The sequence below is a fragment of the Cebus imitator genome, unplaced genomic scaffold (genome assembly GCF_001604975.1).
Source record: "Cebus imitator isolate Cc_AM_T3 unplaced genomic scaffold, Cebus_imitator-1.0 Scaffold111, whole genome shotgun sequence".
Taxonomy (NCBI): domain Eukaryota; kingdom Metazoa; phylum Chordata; class Mammalia; order Primates; family Cebidae; genus Cebus; species Cebus imitator.
In genome coordinates, this window is record NW_016107426.1 from 2253971 (window position 1) to 2260478 (window position 6508).

General features: G+C 36.8%; 1 protein-coding gene across 8 annotated transcripts in view; it reads left to right on the forward strand.

The window, feature by feature from the left end:
* MAP3K13 (mitogen-activated protein kinase kinase kinase 13) overlaps positions 1–6508 on the forward strand; it is a 186953-nt gene that overhangs the window by 133176 nt on the left and 47269 nt on the right. The gene's annotated exons all lie outside the window — the stretch shown is intronic.

Consider the following 6508-nt stretch of genomic DNA (forward strand, 5'->3'; position numbering starts at 1 on the left):
AATATATTCATATATTCTAATTCAAATACTAGTATTATACTTCTGAGGCCCTGGTGTTCTTTATAACCTCATTTTTTAAAACTGTTATTTTAGGTTCAGGGAAACATGCACAGGTTTGTTATATTGGTAAACTTATGTCATGGGGATTTACTGCACAGATTATTTCCACACGGTACCCATATTTTATCTGATCCTCTTTCTCCTCCCACCCTCCACCCTCAAGTAGGCCCCAGTGTGTGTTGTTCCCTCTGTATGTCCATATGCTCTTATTATTTAGCTCCTGCTTATAAGTGCGAACATGTGATATTTGGTTTTCTGTTCCTACATTAGTTTGCTAAGGGCAGTGGCCTCTGGCGCCATCCATGTTCTTGCCAAGGACATGATCTGTATAACCTCATTAATATTCTCCAAAAGAATTTTTTTTCTGATAACAAAAGTAATAGATGTATGAAATTTGGAAAATACAGGTAAGTTCCAAAAAATTTTTTAAATAATCTATGATCCTCCATCTCTTGAGAATATCCATTCATGTTTTTATTATATATTGTTAGTCTATTTGTGTATGTGTGTGTATACTTTTTAAAAATGGAGTCATAGCGCATTAATTTGTGTTCACACTGCTATAAAGAACTACCTGAGACTGAGTAATTTATGAAGAAAAAAGGTTTAATGGACCCACAGTTCTGCAGGCTTAACAGGAGGCTTGGCTAGGAGACTTCAGGAAACTTAGGATCATGGCAGAAGGCGAAGGGGAAACAAGTAGGTCTTCCCATGGCAGAGCAGGAGGAGAAGGGGTAAGAGCCATACATTTTCAAACAACCAGATCTCGTGAGAACTCACTCACTATCACGAGAACAGCAAAGGGGAAATCCGCCCCATGATCCAGTCACCTCCCACCAGGCCCCTCCCCTGACACGTGGGGATTACAATTCAAGATGAGATTTGGGTGGGGACACAGAGCCAAACCATATCACATACTGTTTTGAAAGTTTTTTTTACTTCACATTGTGAACATTTTCTGTGTCTTAAGTATAATTCTTCACCATCATCTTTAATGGCTACGTAATACTAAATTGTGATTGTGCCAGTATTTTTAAGCAACCCCCTATTGCTCAACATTAATTTGTTTGCATTTTTAGTTATTACAAGCCATACTGCAATGAACATTTGTCTAGTACTTTACTTTTGCATATATCTTTGATTAGTTCTTAGGATAAATTCCTAGGAGAGAAATAGTTAAAAGATGTGTTGTTTAAGACTTTTTATACATATCTTGGTAGCCTTATGTAAATGACTAAATTTGTATGAGTTCTCTCATCAAGAAATTCTGGAAAGAAAAAATATGGACCAAAAATGAGATTCTATTTATTTTACAACTGAATTTTAGACTCTGGGACCCTCCCCTAAAAGTCTGTTCATGTCTTTTAGTCAAGACTGTTGACAGCTTTTCCACAACGGCCAGTAGACTTCAGTTGCCATTAACTACTTTTCTCATGTATTTTATTTCCCCTGTTTCTGCAATACATTCTCTTAAACCAAATACCCGCTCCTCCCACTGTGCCCATTTTCCATAAGTACATTGGGATTTACTGGCATTCTCTCACTTCTAGGTCGTTTTTAGGATTTGTCGACCGTATTATCTATTCTTGCCCCACGCAGAAATTCTTTGTCAGTAACTGAAGTCTACTGGCTGTTGTGGAAAAGCTGTCAACAGTCTTGAGTAAAAGACATGAACAGGCTTTTAGGGGAGGGTCCCAGAGTCTAAAATTCAGTTATTAAAAAAAATAGAATCTCATTTTTGGTCCATATTTTTTCTTTCCAGAATTTCTTGATGAGAGAACTCATACCTTTCTCTCTCTCTTTCATATAGACTCTGATACTCTATATGTTCTGCTTTCATTTTCCCGCCACCTCCTGGCCCCCATTATTTTCAAGGTTTTAAAGGAAATTAGTTGCTTCTTGCTACCAGCATTATTATGTTTCAAATTGGAAATAAACATAAGCAGGAAAATAAAGAGGAAAATAAATATCACTTGTCCTACAATGCAGAGATAACCATTCTTATTTTTTCTTTTTTTTTTTTGAGATGGAGTCTCACTCTGTCTCCCAGGCTGGAGTGCAATGGCAATCCCAGCTCACTGCAACCTCCACCTCCTGGGTTCAAGCGATGCTCCTGCCTCAGCCTCCCAAGTAGCTGAGACTACAGGGACACGTTACTACACCTGACTAATTTTTGTATTTTTAGTAGAGACGGGGTTTTGCCGTGTTGGCTAGGCTGGTCTCAAACTCCTAACCTCAGGTGATCCACCCACCTCAGCCTCCCAAAGTCCTGGGATAAGAGGCATGAGCCACCGCATCCAACCCTAATTTGTTATTTTTTTTTTCAAAGTTCTCTGCTCTTTCCTTGGTTGCAAAACCCACTGATAGCTGCATATGTGATCAACTACAGTTGGTTTTTAGGGTCTCCACTTGTCCAGTCTCAGACTTACTTTTGGTGATAACTTGAAGATCTCAGGATCCAAGTGTATCATGGAAGTTGAGACTCAGAATGAGGGATGATACACCCATTCCATATGTTTGTCAAAAGGAGGTTTTAAAAATTTTTATTATTCTGCATAGTGATATTTAATTTGTGTTCCAACTTATTATGTGACTTTCAAAAAGGTTTATTTCAGAAATAAGTAAGAAACCGGCCTGGTCAGCTTAAGATTCTGACACAGGCACAGCAGGTGCCTAGCCCTTCAGTAGATTGCAGGATATCCTACTGAGGGTTGGTGTTGCTGTGCACCATGAAAGAGTTTTGCTAGCTAGAAATTAGCAAATTTCCTTGTCAGGTCTGGGATCAGGGAGCTAATCTTTAATCCTGTGTTGCAGTCAACCAGAGGATAACATGTGTCACAGGCCTGTCCCTATGTTTGGTACTTAGGAGAAAATTTCACTGGATTTTTAAGAATTTTTAATGATGTCCTCACCTCCCTTTGAGTGTGTTGATAGTGAGCCCAGGTAAGGTAGCATGTAATTTAAATCTTTTATTGCCAGATAGTGTCCAGTCAGCAAGTACTGTCATAGCCATGTCTGGATAAACAAAAGAGGACTGTTGGCTTAAAGGGGGTCAACATGTGGCTTTTTCTCAGTCCTAAGGAACCTGGAGGATATTAGAATTCAGATATAGTCACTGGGGAATAAAATAGAAGAGAAATGCTGGGGAAGAGTATCAATGGGACAGACATAAAAGCAGCAAAACATTTGGAACTAACCCTAGAGAAAGCATCATCATTCTTCGTTACTCTGAGGTTAATTATCCCGCTCATCAATTATCTAGGCCCCTAATTTTGTGCATCCATAACACCAATTTCCTTTCTTCTGCCATTTTCCCACTTCTTAGCTCCCTGCTAGTTATTGACAAAGACTTTGAGACTGGGCAAAGAGTGCTACATTCATATCAATTGATTTTACTTCTGATGATTAGTTTCTGTAAAAAGATTGATAGAAACATGGTTGAAGCATTACTTTCCTTATTTTACACTCTGTGTTCTTTTATTACCAGTGCTACCTACTTTATTTTTCTATGGATAATCAAGACTTGGCTGAACATAGTTGAATAGCACAGGCATGAGGTAGAGGTTGGCAGAGGAGAATTTTATTTTTTACTGCAATACCGGGAATACTTTGTATGTGAGTGCCAAATGTATTTGTATTTTAGTGATAAATCTGTTTATCACCCTATAAAAATACTAATAGGCATTATTTCTAAAAATGATACGGTGAGTTACAATGTCAGTATCATAAAGCAATATGAAAAGGATTTTTTTTTAAAACAAATGATTTTGGAATCATTAAATAGTAATACAGAAAAAGAATAATTTATATCTGTCCTCATATCATACATCAACATAAGCTTCAGATGAATGTAAAGATTAAATTCTTAAAAATCAACTGTAGATAACTTTTAGAATATAGACTAGGGAGTGGAAGAAATTTCAAAGGAAATAATAGACAACAATATAGAAGACATTGTTCACAAATAATACAATTAAAGGAAAAAGACTCATAAAAATATTCCCATTCATATCAAAGAAATATAGAAGGAGCTTCTTCAAGTTCATGAGAACTATGAAAGCCTAACAGATAAATGAACAAAGGGGTATTGACAATTCATACAAAGCAGATGTGAGTATTAAACAAATGTGGAGAAAATATTCTACATCACTGGCAATTAAGCTAGTGCAAAGTTATAAAACACTATTTTATACCTAATTAAAATAGAACCAAAAAATCATTGCTAACGCTTACCACCAACATGTTCATACTTTGCTACTGTGAGCAAAAACCATCAAAATCCTTTTGGGTCTGTATTTCTAGAGCCGGAAAACTATCCCCTTTAACCTAGGGACCGAATCTGGGGAAATACTTATGCAGAAAAAGTAAGAAGGTACAGCACAACTATTAGAACTTAGAATAAGAATAGTAACTACATGAAAGATACACATGTGAAAAGGTAGAAAAAAATTAGACATCGCCTGTAATTTTTACATAGCTGTAAACATGAACAAAAACTAAGAGGGAAAATGGCAAGCGGATGTGGGATGAGCTTTCAGATAAAATGTGTGTTTTTCTGACTTTTCTGATTTTTTTCTAATGTTTCCAATGTTTAACAGTAACTAAAGATTGAATAAATAGGGGAAAAGAGACACCCAAACATTTGTCTAATTTTAGTAGTTATTTTATTAAAAATTAGGGTAAAAAAAGGTAAAAAAAAAAATTAGGGTAATTCGGGCTTGTGTAAAGTTGTTCAAAGACAGACTTCTCGGTTATGTTCTTGCCCCAGAGTCCAGCAATAATACTTTATTCAGCACCCCCAGAATGGTCAAAATGACAGTTTTTAATTTGTCACTAGACCCCTAATGAAGAAAATTCTCTTACAATATGCCGTCAATGTCTGTGTACCATGTGTGCTGCCTGGCTGAGCCCAGGGAGGTGAAAGTGAGATTTCGTGAGGCATTTATTAATACTTGTCTAGAAACCCTGAAGATATTTCAAATAGCCAAGGCTATCACTTGCTGTTTCCTCCCAAATCTCACTTGGTATCTTGTCTGCCTTGGGTGATTTTAAATTTGTCAGCTATTTGTGTTTTAGAGATATTTACTTTTATCTAGCATTTTTTCAATTTCAGTGGAACAGAAACCTTTAATACTGCTCCTATCAAGAGAATGGGATGAAAGCCCACAGCATAAACCATCTCATTTTATATATTTTTTGCTCTACATAGTTATATTTTGAAGGTTAAGTTTTAGCAATTGTAATGAGAAAAGATTTTATTAAGAATCTACAGAACTTCTTTTCGAAAATTAGAGAGGAGGGGAATGTAGCTCGCTTCTAGAGGCAGACGAACTCTTTCTGCTCCTACTTCATCAGTGTAGTGGACAGTGAGTTGATTTGCTTTCAAGACCAGAGTATCTTTGAAGCTAACTCAACACTACTTTGTTCCATGTCCTGCAAACAGTAGGCTTTCAGTGATCTGAGGAGAATCTCTCATGAACTTTCACACTGTCACCATTCTTCTCACTCCGTGGGGCTCCTAGCTCTTTGATAGTTATTTCTTACCTGTGCTAATATCTTGGTAAGAAGGGAGAAAGGAGAAGGATCAATGGATTACATTCTTGTTCTGAAAGTTTCATGAGATTAAAGCACATATTGATTGAATTCTTGAAGTGCTTTTTTTAAAAATAGCATTTTATTCATTATAAAAGTGATATGGGCTGATGGTAAAAATAATTTTTAAGACAGAAAAGCATAAAGTAATTAAACAAAGCACTAATAATGCCACCACTTAGAAATGACCCTTCTTAAATTTCTGATGCAAAAAAATTCAAACTCTAAGGAAAAGAGAAAGTTGAAAATACTGCAGCTATATGAGTAAGCATATCATGACTAATGACTAATGGCCTTCTGAATTACTTCATGAGAGGCAATGACACATAGGAGAGAACACACTCTTCCTAAAAGTGGCCAATTCTGGGGTTCTGGGCCCAGTTCTACCACTTATCAGCTATATGATTTTAGGATGATTTAACCACCCTATGCCTTAGTTTTTTTCATCTTTAAATAACTACAATAAGGCCCTACTTGTAGGGCTATTGTAAAGATTGAATACATGATGTATGTAAAGAACTATGCTAGTGTATGGCATATTGTAAGTACTCAGCAAAAGGTAAATGTTAATGTAAGTAGTATGCATAATGAAGTTTTAATGAGCATCATTAAAAATTAGCAGCCGGGCACAGTGGCTCACACCTGTAATCCCAGCACTTTGGGAGGCCAAGGTGAGTGAATCACCTGAGGTCACAAGTTCGAGACCAGCCTGACCAACATGGTGAAACCTGTCTCTACTAAAAAAGAAAACATTAGCCAGGCATGGTGGCAGGCATCTGTAATCCCAGCTACTTGGGAGGCTGAGGCAGGAGAATCACTTGAACCTGGGAGGTGGAGATTGCAGTCAGCCAAGATT